Here is an 18,320-nt window from a genome sequence, read left to right on the forward strand (position 1 = left end):
TAACAGAATAGAACTCTGTATTGAAGGTTTGAGTTTTGAGAATTGCAAGAAGCTAACTGGTCTGTAATGATCTCTCCAGAGATGAAAAGAACTGCATAGGTAATCCAAAACATGTCAGGATAAGATGTGTCGAATTCTGTTATTTTCGCAGTTCAGTGATTGCTTCATGACGGGGCCAGGGTGTACACTGACTTCAGGAAGGAATTTAGGTTATCAACCGAGATACCAGTTGAGCGACCAGTGTGTTGGGTCTATAGCTCAGTGGTAGAGCATTTGACTGCAGATCAAGAGGTCACCGGTTCGAACCCGGTTGGGCCCTCTCATATTTGTATGTTTTGGTAATTCTTGTGATAATGGTCACAATGGTTCGAACCTGGTTGAGCACTGTCTATATTTATATGTTTTCGGTAATTTGATTTGTGATATTATTTGTTTTTGGCATTCTTGATTTGTGATAATGGTTTTGATTCAAGATAACCTATAATCGAGTATTCTTAATTCACACGATGGCAGGTAATTGCTTAACACTTCTTCATAGTACTGTTTATGAAGTGCTGGAGAACATTACTGTTCTCTTTTTTTGTTGGAAGTGAATCAAGGGTCTTTTCCTTTGGCCCGTTATAAAATGTATATCTGTAATATTTACCAAAGTTTAAGTGTATTGTAACTATGAATATGTAAAACATTTCATCCATATAAGAAAATGTTTCGGTTTTTTCTTCTTGAAAAAAGGGTAATTGTTTAACAAAACTTTTCTGTTTTTGGTTATTCCTGATCCACGAGATGACAGATAACTGTGTGTTCTTAATTCACTGAACATTACTGTTCTCTTTTTTCGTTGGAAGTGAATCAAGGGTCTTTTCCTTTGGCCCGTTATAAAATGTATATCTGTAATATTTACCAAAGTTTAAGTGTATTGTAACTATGAATATGTAAAACATTTCATCCATATAAGAAAATGTTTCGGTTTTTTCTTCTTGAAAGAAGAGTAATTGTTTACAAAACTTTTCTGTTTTTGGTTATTCCTGATCCACGAGATGACAGATAATTGTGTGTTCTTAATTCACACGATGACAGATAATTGCTTGAGATTACTGTTAAGAGGTCACGGGTTCGAACCTGGTTGGGCTCTGCCTATATTTATCTATTCTGGGTATTCTTATTTCACAAGATGATAATTGGGTATTCTTAATTCACACGATGACGGATAATTGCTAAAGATTACTGTCCAGATCAAGAGGTCACCAGTACGAACCTGGTTGGGCTCTGTCTATATTTATCTGTTTTGGATATTCATTCTTAATTCACAAGATGACGAATAATTGCTTGGGTATGCTTGATTCACAATACGATGGATAATGGTTCGAACCCGGCTGAGCCCTGTCTATATTTATCTGTTTAGGGTATTCTTTATTCACAAGATGACGGATAATTACTTAAGCTTACTGTCCAAGAGGTTATCGGTTCAAACCTCATTGGGTTTGTCTATATTTATCTGTTTTGGGTACGTTTCAAGGGTATTCTTAATTCACAAGATGACAGATTATTGCTTAAGATTACTGTCCACGCCTGTCTATATTTATCTGTTTTGGGTAGTTTTAAGGGTATTCTTAATTCAGAAGATGACCGATTAGTGCTTAAGATTACTCTCCAGGTTATAGCAACTATTCTCAATTGTGTAGCGTTTTTAATTCACAAGATGACAAATAATTGCTTAAGATTACTGTCCAGGTTATAGCAAGTATTCTCAATTGTGTCCTAGAAATCAATACGCTAGATGAAGAGGTCACCGGTTCGAAGCTGGTTGGCACCGGTTCGATGCTGGTTGGCCCTATTTAGTTTATGTGTTGCTTATTCTTATATTTAAGATTATAGATAATTGCTTAAGATCACTATCCACGTTATAGTAGGTATTTTCAATTCTGTCATAGGATTCAATATGGTATATACTACGACATGTCTGTGCTTCCTGCCGCAATTACTACGACCAGGGTACGATTCCTTTAACCTCCAATGAGTGAGGCTGACCTCCAATGAGTGAGGTTGTTTAATGCTAATAAATAATTTCAATTTTCTGATTGTGTGGTACCTCCGTGTGCTAGGTACATATCGATTCTGAATTTTCATTGTAACTTTTAGATGTCATTTTTTTAATGGAAGAAATTGTGTTTGGAGCAGTTTTTGGATTAGACTACCAGACCGGTGAGACCAAACCTCTTAACTATCTGTATCCACTAGCAAATTTTTTTTTGAAGAATATCATCTATTATCCCAACCAAGATTTGCAAATGCTGAATTTTGCAGTTTCAGGTTATAACTCAAATCTAGGGTTTTAGGAGTTATGAGCCTTTTCACGCTGCGTAGCTTGTGATTGTGAATTAGAGAAAGCAATCAATTAATCTGCCACTGAATTGGGACTTCTATCCTTCAATCTACTACTGATTTGGGGAAAAGTAATGGCTCCAACAAGTTTTTGCCATCAATCTACCACTGACACAGTGGTATGTACTGCCCGAGTCTTAAACCATTTTCTTTTGGTGTCCGAGTAGCTCTTGTTGGGTATTTTTAATGGGGAAAATACCAAAAACCAAATAAACAAACACACAGAGGCAATGCTCTGTTTTTACTTTTCTCCAGGATCCTTTTGTGCACAGAAGACTTAAAAAAAATCACAGAGAGACAGAGTATTTCAACACCATAAAAGATTTCTGAGAAATTACTGGGTTAACTGTTGTAAATCCCTTTTTACATTCACTGCAGTGAAAACATATTACTTACTGGTGTAAAACCTTCATTCACATTTACTGGTGTGAAACTAGTTTTTTACATACTGCTGTAAAAAAAAACTTACACAAACTTACAAATGCGCTTGCAAAACCACACATGGTTTTCCTTCACTTCTGTTTTTCAATACCTACACAAAAACATTACAACATATTTGTGCACTGCTGTGCATACACCCTCTGTTTTACAAAATCAACACAGCCACCATTACAACCCACGAGCATATTTCTCCTTGGCTCGTTCATCTATATTTTTAACTCGTGTCTATGATCTTTTTACATACCATTACCCAAAAATGGTCAACGCATAAAAAAAATATAAAAAGTTACGTACCCATATCCCTTACAATACTTAGTTAATGAGCATATGCGCCCATACCTCCGATTAAAAACATTTACGTGCAATATATGAAAACTTCAATATACTACCTACCACTATGACATTTCATTAATTAAACGTATGGTCAACAAAACTTAGATTTACTCCGCTATGAATTTAATATTTGCCGTATGCAGGTTTGGAGCAGCTTCGGGCAATCAACGGTTGAAGAAGGTGGAGTACATCCGACGGTGGAGGGCAATATCGGAAGACCAACAAGTGCTGAACTTTATCACTCGAGATTCTTACGTTGCGTTACGTCAGGGGTGAACCACGTGTCATCACCAAAATTTCTCGGGTTCAAACATCGGAAAAGTACCTTTGCCTGAAATCAACCCGAGAGCTTTTCGACGAGATTGTTGACCGGTTTCTGGCAGCTGTTACCGCTGCGGTTGAAATTACAAATTTAACACTCCCCTTTAATTTCAACAGCTGGGCATTCAGTCATACCCAGACACTTTCTCAAAAATTCAAAGCTCTTCTGATCAAGTGGCTTTGTCAAGATGTCTGCTATCTGTTCTTGAGTCCTGCAATGTTCTAGGACAATTTCTCCATTGTTCACTAATTCTCTGATGTAGTGAAACCTTGTATCAATGTGTTTCGTTCTCTTATGAAACACTGAATTCTTTGACAAATCAATAGCTGAGCTATTGTCACAAAAAATCACTGTCGCTTTTGCCTGCTCTTGGCCTAAGCTTCTCAACATTCTTCTCATCCACACTGCTTGACATGCTGCTGCTGTAGCTGCCACATATTCAGCCTCTGCTGTAGACAATGCTACAATGGACTGCTTCTTAGAAGCCCATGAAATGGCTCCTGAACCCATATGAAATACATAACCGGAAGTGCTCTTTCGATCATCTACACTTCCAGCCCAATCGCTATCTGTGTACCCAACCAAATCTGAATGTTCTGAGGCATGATATAAAATTCCAAACATTTTGGTGCCTTTAACATACCTCAAAATTCTCTTTGCTGCCTGCCAATGTGCCTCCTTTGGCCTCTCCATGAACCTGGAAATCAAACTAACAGCATACATCAAATCAGACCTAGTTGCTGTTAAATACATAAGGCTGCCCACAATGCTTTTATACAAACTAGGATCAAAATCCTTGCTGCTGTCCTCTCTGCTGAGCTTTAATCCCATTACTGTGGGAGTGATTGCTGCCTTGCATTCTTGCATGTTAAATCTGCCCAGAACTTGATTTACATATCTTGCTTGAGATATAAAAATTCCTTTTTCATTTTGATCTACTTCTATGCCTAAGAAGTATCTTAAGAAACCCATGTCAGTCATTTCAAATTCACTCTTCATGACTGATTTAAAATTCTCAATAAGCTGATCATCATTACCTGTGAAAATAACATCATCTACATACAAGACAACAATTAAAATTTTACCATCCTTTTCTTTGATGTAGACTGTGGGTTCTCCTTCACATTTGTCAAATTCATTATCTAATAGATATGAATCTATCCGGCTGTACCATGCTCTTGGCGCTTGCTTCAGCCCATAAAGAGCTTTCTTCAATTTGCACACTTTGTGCTCTTCACCTTTCTTCTCATATCCGAGAGGCTGTTCCACATAGACCTCTTCCATTAACACTCCATTTAGGAATGCTGATTTCACATCCATTTGGTAGACTTTCCATTTGTTTTGTGCTGCTATGGACAGCACTGCTCTCACTGTTTCCATTCTTGCAACGGGGCGAAATTCTCCTCATAATCTCTCCCATACTGCTGCTTGTAGCCTTTGACAACCAGCCTTGCCTTATGCCTTTCAATCTTGCCTTCAGCATTGCTCTTGGTCTTGTAGACCCATTTCACACCAATGACTTCTTTGCCTTTCGGTAGCTCAACCAAATCCCATGTTTTGTTTCTCTCTATGGCATTCATCTCCTCATCCATAGCTTCTATCCATTTCCTATCTTTGATTGCATCTTCGAAATGAATAGGATCATCAACATGACAAAATAAGGCAAATAAGGAATTCATTCCTTCTTCATAAATGTCACTTAGATTTCTAAATTTCTTACCTCTTTCACTTGGTGTGCAAGTGCTTGAAGATGCACTTGAATTTCCTCCTTGTGGTGTGCTTGGAGAAGCACTCTCATTGATCCTCAATGGTGTCCCTTGCTGTCCTTGTGTTGGCGCTGCTGTTTGGGAATGCATTTCAGCCACCTCCTCTTCATCTTCATCATGAGACAAACAGTTCTTGACATTCACTGTTTTCTCTATGCTTCCATCCCAAGCTTCTTCTTCGATGAATTGAACATCTCTGCTTACAAAGAACTTCTTGGTAGATGGGATGTACAGCCTGTAGGCTTTGGATTCATCACTGTATCCAATGAAGATGCATTTCTCCCATTTGCTGTCCAACTTCCTCCTTAGTTGATCCGGTATGTGTGCATAGGCCACACACCCAAAAACTCTCATGTGGGTGACTCCTTGCTTTCTCCCACTCCATGCCTCTTCCGGCACTTTGTTCATGACTGCTTTTGTAGGACACCTGTTCAATATATAAACTGCACAATGTACAGCTTCAGCCCAATAGTCATTTCCCAAATGCTTTGCCTTTAGCATGCTCCTCGCCATATCCATGATGGTCCTGTTCTTCCTTTCAGCAACTCCATTTTGCTGCGGAGTGTACCTTGCTGTAAACTGTTTGTGAATTCCATTTTCTCTACAAAACTTTAGGAATTCATTTGAGATATACTCACCTCCTCTATCAGTTCTCAAAACTTTAATGTGCAGCCCGCTTTGGTTTTCAACAAATGCCTTGAAGTTTTGGAATTTCTCAAACACTTCACTTTTGTTTTTAAGGAAATATATCCAAGTCTTTCTTGTACAGTCATCAATGAATGTCAAGAAATATAGGCTGCCTGCTAATGATGGAGCTTGCATTGGTCCACACAAATCTGAGTGGATAATCTCTAAGGGTGTCCTTGCCCTTATGCTCTTCCCTGATGGAAAACTTTCTCTATGTTGTTTTCCCAATATGCAGCCTTCACAAAGGCTGTCCGGCTTCTCTATCAATGGTAATCCCTTTACCATTCCTTTTCTGCTCAATAAGTTTAGACCTCCAAAATTTAGATGCCCAAATCTCAAGTGCCATAACCAGTTCTCATCCTTTGGCACGCTTTGAAAGGCCTCTTGGGTGACTGCTGCAATTTCACCTTTGTTTTTCATGTCTGCCCTGATCCGGAGAGGGAACATCCTGTTCCTTGTCATCTTCACTTCAGCAATGCATCTTTTGCTGGGTGGTATGTCCATGATGGTGCACACATCATTTATAAAGTAAACATTGTAACCCTTTTGGATAAGTTGTCCAACACTCAATAGGTTACATCTCATTCCGGGGACATAGTAGACATCTGCTATGGTTTTCCTTTCTCCTTGTTTTGTAAATATTTTTACCTCCCCTTTTCCCATAACAGACACTTTACTATCAGTTCCTAGTGTGACCTCTGATTTCAAATTCTGATTTAAGGCTGAAAAGAGGGCTATATTCCCTGTCATATGGTTGCTGCAACCTGAGTCTAAAAACCATATGTCTTCACTATGTGTTTCAGCCATGTTACAAGCTAACAGGACATTTTCTTGACTGCTGTTTTCTCTTGTAACATTTGCATTTTGTCTGCTGTTCATATCATGCTGTTTCTTTCTACAATCACTAGCATAATGACCATACTTTTTGCAATAATAGCATTGAACATTAGATTTATCATACCTTTGTCCTTGAGCCTGATACTGATCTCTTTGTTGGCTGCTGCCTTGACCTTGGTTCTGATTTGGATTGCTGCCTCTTCCTTGTGCATTTGCTGGGCTGTTCCTTCCACCTCTGTTCTGACTTCTGCCTCTTCCTCTTTTGTTTCCTCTGCCTTGACCGCTTCCTCTTCCAAAGGACATCTGGGTCTTGAAGGCTTGCTCAAGAGATGAGTTTTCATTCCTACTCAATCTCTGCTCATGTGTTATCAGTGATGCATGTAGCTCATCAACTGAATAACTTGAGAGATCCTTTGTCTCTTCAATGGTGGTGACTATGGCATCAAACTTTGAGGGTAAGACCCTCAATATTTTCTCCACAATCCTTCTATCTTCAATGGTTTCTCCATGAGTTCTCATTTGTGTGATTACACCAATCACATGAGTGAAGAATGAGTCAATGTTATCTGACTCCTTCATGCACAAATTCTCAAAGTCCTTTCTCAGCAATTGTAGTTTTGTTGTCTTCACTCTCTCCATGCCTTGATAGGCTGTCTTGAGGGTTTGCCATGCTTCATTTGCTGTCTTAGCTGCTGCTAACCTTGGAAACACACTCTGGTCTACTGCTAGATACAACAACATACGGGCTTTTGAATCCTTCTTCCTATTGCTCTTCAGCTGATCTCTCTCTCCCTGAGTTAATGCATTGAACTCAGTTTCATCTGCTGGTTCTTCAAAACCTTCCTCAACTATTTCCCATAAGTCTTGAGAGGCAAACAGGGCTGTCATGGTTATTGCCCAGTAGTCATAGTTCTTCCCATTAAACTGTGGGAGCTGGGTGTTAAACAAACCCATACCAGTGCTTGTGCTGACCATTCCTTGACTGTGTATTTAAAACACTGACTGTCTCTTCAATAACAAACAAGATAGCTATGAAGAATACCTGAATCCTTTGTTGTCTGAGTCTTCTATCTGCCTGAGAAGTTTTGCTGCAGCAACAACCTTCTCCCTTCAGCTTCTTTAACTTCTTTAAAGAGCCTGGACTAGCTCTGATACCACTGTTGGGTATTTTTAATGGGGAAAATACCAAAAACCAAATAAACAAACACACAGAGGCAATGCTCTGTTTTTACTTTTCTCCAGGATCCTTTTGTGCACAGAAGACTTAAAAAAAATCACAGAGAGACAGAGTATTTCAACACCATAAAAGATTTCTGAGAAATTACTGGGTTAACTGCTGTAAATCCCTTTTTACATTCACTGCAGTGAAAACATATTACTTACTGGTGTAAAACCTTCATTCACATTTATTGGTGTGAAACTAGTTTTTTACATACTGCTGTAAAAAAAACTTACACAAACTTACAAATGCGCTTGCAAAACCACACATGGTTTTCCTTCACTTCTGTTTTTCAATACCTACACAAAAACATTACAACATATTTGTGCACTGCTGTGCATACACCCTCTGTTTTACAAAATCAACACAGCCACCATTACAACCCACGAGCATATTTCTCCTTGGCTCGTTCATCTGTATTTTTTTTTTTAACTCGTGTCAATGATCTTTTTACATACCATTACTCAAAAATGGTCAACGCATAAAAAACATAAAAAAAAAAGTTACGTACCCATATCCCTTACAATACTTAGTTAATGAGCATATGCGCCCATACCTCCGATTAAAAACATTTACGTGCAATATATGAAAACTTCAATATACTACCTACCACTATGACATTTCATTAATTAAACGTATGGTCAACAAAACTTAGATTTACTCCACGCTATGAATTTAATATTTGCCGTATGCAGGTTTGGAGCAGCTTCGGGCAATCAACGGTTGAAGAAGGTGGAGTACATCCGACGGTGGAGGGCAATATCGGAAGACCAACAAGTGCTGAACTTTATCACCCGAGATTCTTACGTTGCGTTACGTCAGGGGTGAACCACGTGTCATCACCAAAATTTCTCGGGTTCAAACATCGGAAAAGTACCTTTGCCTGAAATCAACCCGAGAGCTTTCCGACGAGATTGTTGACCGGTTTCTGGCAGCTGTTACCGCTGCGGTTGAAATTACAAATTTAACAGCTTTGGGTGTCGCTGGAGATAATCTGAAAGAACCAGAGCTGAGAGTGAAAGCATTTTTATGTAAAAGTTGGACTGTAGTTTGACCCGGTGATAAATTTGGTAGATTTTTTAAGTTTATTTTGTTTGAATTTGCCTACAAATTGAACAAATGGTAATTTTAAAGTGTGGTATTTAACCCTTTTTTTAACCCATAGTTTAACTAGCCAAAGGAATTGCCCAAAAAGTTATGGAAATCCCTGTCATATTTAGAGAAAATCCGGGAAGGATTTTTGTAAATCCAAGTTATAGTTGTTAAACTTCAAAATTTTAGGTGTCCTAGATATTTTTGATGGTACTGAATCCATTTCCACCATCAAACCATCAAAAACATGATTCAAACACTGCCTCTACAAGACTTTTTGAAACTTTTTTGCCGGGATTCCATCCACTTTTGACCATCCGGGCAATTCCTCAACCTCCACTCTGGTTTTTGATGTTTTAAATGATTTTTAATTTTTTTTAATAAAAATCTTATAAAAAATATATCATTATATTTTTCAAAAAAGCATAGTTTTATTTATGAAATGATTTTTTCATTATGGTAAAACAATTTTTAAAAAATGTGATTTTTTGTTATTTGAAATGCAATTTTGAATGCATAAATGGATTCGGTATTATGGAAAACCCCCTAGTAATTAGAATTCTACAATTAAACAACTTAAACTCAATTTTTTTTTTTTCTTTGAATATGGGATTTTGGTTAAAATTAACCAAAAAAAAGATCATTTCATCTTTCATAATTGAAACACTTTAGGAAGAAATAACATAAAGAATAATTGGTCAACGTGTTTGGAAACGTGTGGTCTAATTATTTTTTATGTGATTTCTTCTGAAAGTGTTTCAATTATAAAAGATATAGATCACAAAAGCCTAAATTTGAATATCATTTCATCTATAAGTTAGACTCAATATCATTTCATTTATAAATTAGACTATGCTTTTCAAAAATAACTAAAACAAAATCACCCTAAAATTTTTAATTTCTATAAAACATTATAATCTCTCAACTATTATATCATCCTACTTCCACAAAAATAACTAAAAAATTTCAAAAAAATAAAATAAATAAAAATAAAAAATCACCTTTAATAGAAAACTCAACTCAATCCTTCGCATTACACACCCTACTTGGTATGACCTAAGAGTTTGCAAATTAAATAGCAGCGAGGTTCAAGTATAAATGCCATATAACGCAGAATGCATAGTTGATAAAAGATGTTTATTTAGGCAAATATTTGTCTGGTTTTACTTGAAATTTGATAATTACCCTTTGAAGCAAAATTTAATATTTTATTATTAATTTTGAATATGAAAATAAATTTAATATTTTAATTATTTTTAATATTTATTTATTTAATAATATAAAATTATAATTTTATTTAATTTTAATCGAATTTTAAATTAAATATATTTAAAGACAGAGATTAAAAAAATATAAAAATAATTCCATTATATTACTTAATAAAATATTAAATTATCATTATTATGTGTTTTAGGGTAGTAAGTCAAATAAAGTTTATTGGGTTAAATTATTTTTTAATAAGCTATATTTCACATGAATATCATAAGTCAATACCATGAATTTTTATAAATCTATAGCTCTAAAAACATTGATCATTTAAACAAGTCAATTAACCTAAACTATCCTAACAATGTGCAAAATTTATAAAGGATTAAATATATTTTGATTATGTGATAAGTTTTTTTAATGTGAGTATCCACTATTTCAATGTGCTAGATCCGAGACTTTTGTGATCCATATTGTAGATAAATGTCTTTCAGATCAATCACATCATTAGGATTAATCCTAATGATGTGATTAATCGGAAAGACATTTATCTATTTCAGTGTGGTCTAATGCTTTTAAGTTGAGTTATAAACATATTGATGGCTTTAACCACAATAACTTTTTTTTTCAAGAAGAGAAAAATCGTAACAGCTTTATATTGATATAATAAATTGTTTGCATTGCCTAAAATTGATCAAAATATCAAATTGTATCATGATATCCCCATCTTGCTAAAATAGTCCAAACACTAATATAAATATAACATATAGACCATAAAGGTTCCTATCATCAATAAAAAACATCAAGGCCACAATCACATAAAGAAAAATCAACATCTATGAAGAGCCTTAGCTAATAGGAAACTACCTTGAATCAACTAAACATCGAGCTTGAAATTCTTCCACAAAGATTGTGCCCATTTGATTCATCAAGCCTTTTTTTTAAAGGGCATCAACATGCCCATTCAATTCCCTGTAGATATATGAAATATTGATCAACCTGAAGGATTTTTAGAGTTGTCTAATCCTTTGTTTCCAATGACCAAGAGTGGTTATGTCGAGAGAAAAACTCTAATTTATCCATTCCACCACTACTTTAGAATCCCCAAAGACCTATAAAGAGTCCAAACCTAGGAATTTAGCATATGATAAGACCCCCCCATAGGCTGATAGCTCAGTGTTCACATTGGATCCTGAACCACACCCCATGAAAAGATTAAAAAAATGTCATTGCTCCAAATATATCACTCCACCACAGCCACATATATCAAATATAGCAACCCCATCGAAGTATGTTGAGGGAAAGTGAACCATCAAAATAGGATTATATATAATTTTGGGCTTACAAGAATGTGTTTTGGGACCCAACTCCGAAAAACCCCATTATCTTTGCATTGTTTCTCTTGATGAGTGGTTTTGTTTCCCTCAAATATTAAGTATTTCCTTGTTATCCAAATTCCCCAGGAAATGTAAATAGGAAGTGTTGCATACTTTAGATTGGTAAACATCCATTCTTTCAAAAAAATCTCCAAATTTTCCCCATTCCAAGAGGAAAACAATTTTAAGTCCTTCAAAATAGCTTGTCAGATAGCCAAAGAAAATGGGCACTATAGAAAAAGATGTTATATGTTCTTCTCCTTCCTCTTGCATAATGCACATCTGCCCGAGCCACTAAAGCATATTTTACAAAGGTTATCCCATGTAAGTATTTTGTTTCTCAAACATAGCCACCCAAATACCTTCAATTTCAACGAAAGCTTCCACTTCTAGAGTTTCTCATGCCACCAAACAAATATAGAACTAGCCAATGTCATAGCAATATGTCTATATGCATCTTTGATAGTGATCCTACCCTCCTCCATGCATCCATTCCAAAGTAGAGTATGTTCATCTTGGTTTAAACTAACTCCAACTTGTTGTAGATCCAAAATGTATCTATCCCATAGAGCTGCCATATCTCCAAAAAGTCTCAAGTCACTAGCAGACATCCAGACAATACCTGCATTGTAATTTGTCTCCCATTTCTTTATCTAGTTAACGTAGTAAATTCCTCTATTGTGTAGATAATTGAGGAATTGTTGAGGAAAATGTAAGATTGTAGAGGATCCTACAAATCCCTCTCCAATCCTCACCATCGATCCATCATCAGTGTTCTAAAGCACGTTTCTAGCCAATGATGGTGTATGTTGGCGCCATAATGCACCACCCCTGGAATTTTTTTATCTAGGACTCCTCAGGGCCAAAGAAGGAATTTCCATGTTTGAGTTGAAGAAAAGGTGTAAAATTTTCAGTGCAGATGTAACACAACCCCATGCTAAATCCCACCAAACACAATTTAGAAGGAAGTGGCCACTATGGTCACCCGAGATCCAAGCTAGTGTTATGGAAATGGAGTCTAAGAAATTTGATCTTTTTTCAAAAGCCTTAAAACTCCATATGGATGTTTTCATCATGTTTGTCTTGACGAGACAATTCCAATGATATATTTTTTATCTCAATCCGACCCCAGATCAAGAAATATGGCCATTTCAAATTAAGCGAATTAGATAGCACCATGTCATCACCCTGCCATGCGGTGCCCACATGGCTATCCCAGTCAGCCTCCTAACACCACTTGGCATTGGCATATTAATTGTTGACCCATTCATGGCCTAGGTCTTCACATTTACATGTGTGGTCAATCTATATATATATATATATATATATATATATATATATATATATATATATATATATATATAGATAGATAGATAGATAGATAGATAGATAGATAGATAGATAGAATTGACAGAATGTAATTGCCCACAACATTCCTATCTCTTGGGTCTGTTACCCCCACCCTTTTCCCTTGCTCTTTCACGAGTTGCTCTAGTAATCTAGATTTATGAAGGAGCAAAATAAAATATAGATATAAACAAAAACATAGAGATATAGAGAGAACAAAACTTCAATTCATTAATAGAAAAGTAATAAAAATTGTTTACATGCATAATAGAAATAAACTAGCTTATGCGATGGTAGTTTATCTTTAAGAAGAGATGTGTGGCTACATGCCTTCTGAACTATGTTACAATGAGGCTCAGACGCCTATTTATTATTTATAAACAATGGAAAAGCGTAAACATCCAAAAACCTAACCCTAGGAGATGAAGCGCCAAATGTTTCTAGGCCTCGTTGAGGTAAATTGGTGCATCAACTACCTAGGGTCGTAACTTTTGCATATGATCTTCATTTGATGCATATGATACCTCATTATAAATATCTATACGAGATATACAACTTTCGACTACAAACTCCTACCATAAGCTATAAATTTTACGATTTTCCATAAAATTTCATTTAGGGCCTCAAAAGGGCTCTGGAATTTCATAACCTGAAAAACTGCTAAAAATAGTAAATTGTGCTACAATTTAGGACAATGAAAGAAACAATCTTGGAGATCCAAGTGGAATAGGAAGGTGGCCACCAATATCCCCCTAGATTAATCCTTCCCCTGCAGGAAGAAATGGTCCCCATTATATTGAGTGCGTCCATGAGATGGGGAAACTTCTGTTGAACTTGGTCCCTAGTGACCCACTTGCTCTAGCGTAGGAGTTGGCCAACTTTGACAACTCAATATAATTGGATCTTCTGTTGGTGAGTGTTCTTGATCTGTGTGTCCATGATCCAATTAGTTGTGGTCTATTCCATGCAGTTTGGGTTGAGCTATGTTGATGTTAGTTGTTTTGCAATGTTTGATGTGTCCAACAATGGTCGAAAGTATGGTTGAAGGTGGTCCACATTGAACACTGGGTGAATGCCGAGGAATGGGGGAATGCCGAGATCGAAATAATTGTCTCCCATAGCCTTGGTGATGTTGTAAGGCCCATATCTAAGTGGTCGTAGTTTCTGATGGGCTACAACAAGGTGTTCTTTTTGCAAATGTAACCAAATTGTTTTGCCCACCTAAAACTTATGTGGCACCCGATGTTGATCACGTCGTTGCTTGTACTTGACATTGGACTTATCCATGATGTCCTACTTGTGGATGTGATGGATGTATTCAATAAACTTGTTTTCTTTATCAGACTCAGACTATGCATGTGCATATTATGTCTGTGTAGTTGCATGAGGCTTGGAAACATCAATCAGACACAATGGTTGAAATCCCAGACCCACTTAAAAGGGACTGCGACCAGTCAAGCTATGGAGAGCATTATTATAACTATGCTACACATAAGGAAGACTCTCATCCCAGGTTCATGAATGCTTGTAGTTTTCCATGTGTAGTATGTGCATTATCATCCTCTTAACAACCTCTATTTGGCCATCAGTTTGGGGATGGAATGCAGTCGACTTGGTGAGCTTGGTGTCCAATAATTTCCAGAGGCTAAACTAGAATGTGCTTAGGAAACTATTATCTCGATCTGATATAATGGTCTACATGATCCCAAAATGTACCCGCACTCGTTCAAAGAAGATTTTGGCATTGATGTCCTCTAGTGTGATACTCTTCTTGCAAGCCACAAACGTAGCCATCTTAAAATCTTTGTCCACGACCACAAATACACAAAAATTTCCATGCTTGGTAGAAGGGAGGCCAGACAGATAATCCATGAAGATGGATTCCCAGGGATGGCTAGGAGTAGGAAGATGAGTGTAAAAGCCTTGCTTCTTGATGGTTGGCTTGGCGATGGCATAGGCAGTGCATGATATGGTATATTTTGTAATATCTTGTCAGAGTCTTGGCCAATAAAAATACTTTTGTAGTACAACCATAGTTTTCTCCACGTTGAAGTGTCCTATGACTGGACTATAGTGCGCCTCAAAAATCAATTTGGCATACTCGCTTAAAGGAATGGAAAGGTGGCTCACGTAGCATAATAATGCATCCTGGATGTGGAAATATGGAAATTTATTGCCATCCACTAGCGTCTAGTATGTGGTGGCGAACTCTGGATCATTCTTGTACAATTGTGTCCATCCAAAGGTCTTGTGGCCACAAGAGTTAAGAACAATATTTAATGTTGCAACTAGGGGATGATTGAGGAAATCTGCAACATGATTAGTGCTTCCCTTTTTGTATTTAATGTTCACGTGGAATTGTTGCATATACGTAGACCACTTCTGATGGTGATCATTCTACAACTTCCCATGTGTCTATATAAACTGAAGAGGCCAATGATTTGTGTGGATGACCATCTCCTTCCCCAGAATGTAATGTTTCATTTCCATCGATTATACACAATAGAATACATCTCTTTATCATAGGTTGAGTAGTAATGAATTATATTGGAATATCTCATTGTGATATGACACTAGATTCCCTTGCTAGGTGATAACTTCACCAATAACATATTCAGATGTTCTTGTCTTGAATTCAAATGGATGTTGAAGGCATGGAAATTTGAGTAAAGGTGCGGAGAATAGGCGATGATTTATCTCAACAAACGAATTCTATTGGGACTTGGACTAGGAAAACTTTTCTTTCGCCCCACCCTTGGTAACCTGATTCAAAGACCAAGTGATATGTGAAAATTCCAACATGAACCTCCGATAAAAAATTGCAAGATCCAAAAAGATGCAAATCTTTGTTAGAGTGGACAGGGTTGGCCAATCCCAAATGACTTGGATCTTAGTTGGGTCCACATGCACGCCTTACTAATCTATGATGTAACCTAGATATTGGAATTGGCTCATGCCAAAGGTGCTTTTCTCCAGGCTGGCACATAGTTTGTGCTATCGCAGGGTTTGAAGGACATGTTGAATGTGTTGTAGGTGATCTTCCCAACTCTTGCTGAAAATAAGAATATCATTTAGTTATACAACCATGAGCGAGTTGGTGAAGGGCCACAATATTTCATCTATTAGCCTCATAAACTTGCAAGGGAATTTGTCAACATGAAAGGCATGACCCAAAATTCAAAAAGGCCCTCCTTGTATTTGAAGGTGGTTTTCCATACATTTGTGGGCTCTGTGGGAACTTGTTCATAGCCAAACTTCACATTGATCTTGCTAAAATACTTGTCCCCCTTAAGCTAGTTAAGAAGGTCATCAATCTGTAGGATCATATACATGTTCTTGATAATGATTTTGTTCAGTGCTTGATAATCAATGCAAAGTATCGAGGTCCCATCCTTCTTCGGTACAAGTGCAATCGATCACCTACAAGGTGAGGAACTTGGCCAAATGTGCCTTTTTTGTAGCATCTCCTAGATCTTCTGCTTGATATCTTCATTTTCTAGAATGGAGTGGTGGTATATCGGCCCATTCGATATAGGTACTCTGGGGGTCAGATCGATCGAATGCTAGACCTGGCAGCACAAGTGCACCCCTATGGGTGAGGATAAGATGTCCATGTATTCATCCATGACATTATCCACCTACTTTTGTTGTGTGGATACCCTTTCTAGGGTCCATGGATGTGGCCACGATCTTCCCTTTACTTTGAGAATGAATAAAAAATAAAACAATTTTCCCGTTTTGGGAGGTGATCTTATTGCATTTCTTATTAGAGATAAAATAGATGTCAGTATTCGAGGCTACATCTGGTATCTTATATAACTTACTGTCTAAAGTAATAATAATAGCACGATACCTAGACTCATACACAACATGACGATACCACAAGTATGGTTGGCCTAATAATACATCACAAACTTCAAGAGGAGAAATGTTTCACATACCTTATCCATGAAGGGTTTGATGTTGTAGGGAAGATGACACTGCTGGCTGACAAAAATATCTCATCCTTGGTGGAGCCACCTGATTGTGTATGATTGCAAGTATAGAGTGGTTGGTAGTCCCAACTGCTTAACAACCACTTCTATGTTGGGGTTCTTTTGTCTCCCATTGTTGACAATGAACTATATCGAAGATCCCTTCACCCACATATGTGAGTGGAAGAGATGATGCCCTTCCTCTGAATATTCAAGCTCTATCTTTTGCACCTAGGCATTGGAAATTGTGGTGTTAGGATCTACATCAATAATCTGCTTCCCTTTGTCATTCCCCTTTTCAAAGTCTAACTCAAAGTCAGAGCGTGCATTTTATTTTTAAGCCTTTAGCTTAGGCATGAGCGATTGGTTTTTGCAACACTCGTGTTGTGAGTGGGGCTGCTATGGCACTCACATCACTTCCCTGTTTCCTTCTTCGTCTTTGTGGTGCTATTCTTTGCTGGTGGATTTGATTGGATTTCTTGGGTCACCTTCCCTTGTCTTTATCCTTTGTTCTGCAGTTTATGGGTGCCTTTTCCTTACTTCATATTTGTAGATCTAAAGTCTCGCTTCTTTAGTTTAAATTTCTACTCAATCTTAATAAGGTATTAGTATGCGATGCCAAGCGAGGAGATGTCTAGGAACTTGTTATGAAACCAGCTCACAAAAAGATAGAAAAGAGAGATCAACGCCTTAGAATTCAGCCTCTTCGAGGGGGAAACCTCCTTTACATTACACAAATGAGCAATTCTTGGATGATTCAAATGACAAAACCTCCTTTCTGTATATAGGAGTCTAAAGAGTCACAATATAACCCAGCCGACCTAACAATAATAATATAAAGCCACAAAAATAACAATAGAGGGATTCTATGGGGCACAGTAATAACAATATGGGGGCAATAGGGGCAATATTAATAAGGGATACAACTACAATAGTAATGGGGTAATCACTAGTATTATAGGGACCCAACATGCCCCTCTCCTTCAAAAAAGTGTTGTCCTCAACGCTTGAGTAGTTCTGGATGCTTCTGTATAAAATTCTCATCCTCCCGCGTGGAATCTTCAGTGGATAAGTTCTTCCACTTGATAAGATACTCCAAAATTTATCGATTTCATAACTGTTGAGTTCTTGTTTCTGTGACTGCTTCTGGTTCCAATATAGTTTTCCTTCCTCGTCAAGTTCTAGCAATATTGTTTGAACTGGGAGCTTGTCGCCTATAACCTTCTTTAAACATGAAACATGGAAAACTGGTTTCAATCGAGAAGCTGCAGGAAGCTCCAATTTGTATCCCATAGTACCAATCTTTTGCAACACCTTGTACGGACCATAATACTTTGG

The 18,320-nt window shown here is 37.2% G+C and overlaps 1 non-coding gene across 1 annotated transcript; it reads left to right on the top strand.

The window, feature by feature from the left end:
• Positions 1-247: 247 nt before the first annotated feature.
• Positions 248-319, top strand: TRNAC-GCA (transfer RNA cysteine (anticodon GCA)). The gene has a single exon. It is a non-coding gene; the product is annotated as a tRNA-Cys (tRNA).
• The last annotated feature ends 18,001 nt before the right edge of the window (positions 320-18,320 follow it).

This window comes from Pinus tabuliformis, chromosome 6, assembly GCF_031772625.1.
Source record: "Pinus tabuliformis cultivar Carrire ecotype Pingquan chromosome 6, CPIR1, whole genome shotgun sequence".
Lineage (NCBI taxonomy): Eukaryota > Viridiplantae > Streptophyta > Pinopsida > Pinales > Pinaceae > Pinus > Pinus tabuliformis.